The sequence below is a fragment of the Pogona vitticeps genome, chromosome 10 (assembly GCF_051106095.1).
Source record: "Pogona vitticeps strain Pit_001003342236 chromosome 10, PviZW2.1, whole genome shotgun sequence".
Lineage (NCBI taxonomy): Eukaryota > Metazoa > Chordata > Lepidosauria > Squamata > Agamidae > Pogona > Pogona vitticeps.
In genome coordinates, this window is record NC_135792.1 from 10,844,016 (window position 1) to 10,845,000 (window position 985).

Below are 985 nucleotides of genomic sequence, written 5' to 3' on the forward strand. Positions count from 1 at the left end.
AGCATTCTCTTGGCAATTAACATTTTAATTGTGCACCACTACCACCACCCAGCAAGCTGAGTCCTCGATTTACTGACCTCAGAAGAATGGAAAGTTGACTCAACCTTGAGCCCATCAGAGTCAGATCAGGAGCAGAGTCTTCTCTGCAGTACTGCAGTTTAACCACTGCCCCACACAGCTTTTTAAGTGACCTGCCAATAACTACAGATCCCATGAATGCTCCTCCACCAACACACACACACACACACACACACACACACACACACACACACACACACACACACACACACACACACACACACACACACACAATAGAGGATCTTTGTCTCATTGCATTCAAGATGGGACCTTGTAATTCTTTACATTAGGTCTACTCTCTAAGAAGCCTTTATAAAGCTTCCCAGAAATGTCAGCTTTGTTTATTTTGCTGTAAAGAAAATAAGATTCTAGTTCTCTTACTTGCACAGAGGAAAGGGAAGAAAATTGGGCAGCATTCCATGTCACACAACTGAAGACGGAGTCTATTTACCTGCACTTTCCCCATGCTTTGACTGGTAAGTACAGGTTGCAGAGTAAGCACACAACAGCAAAAGAGCAAAGTTAACTTGTGGGTTTAGCCTTTTGAAAGAATGTTTGCCAGAACACACTTCCCCCTTTGTAAAGGAGTTACACCCTCACTTCTTTCTAGGAAATAGCCTCTGTTTGTTAGAGTAACCCAAATGTGATAGGAAAGAAGATAGAAACCCTGGTTCTACCTTACTAAGGGGGTCACATTTTGCCCTGCTTCTGGCAGAGTCTGGTGCAAGCCATTCCCTGGCAATCACACAACATTCAGGCCACAACACTCCCTATCTGTGTGCTCCCACTGGGCCTTTTTGGTCCAGTGGCAGGGCTACTCTTTTTTTGTGGGCAAGCTGGAGTGATTCTTGAACAGACCAGTAAAGTGACCTTGGTTGTCATCTGACTGCACCCTACCTCGGAGATG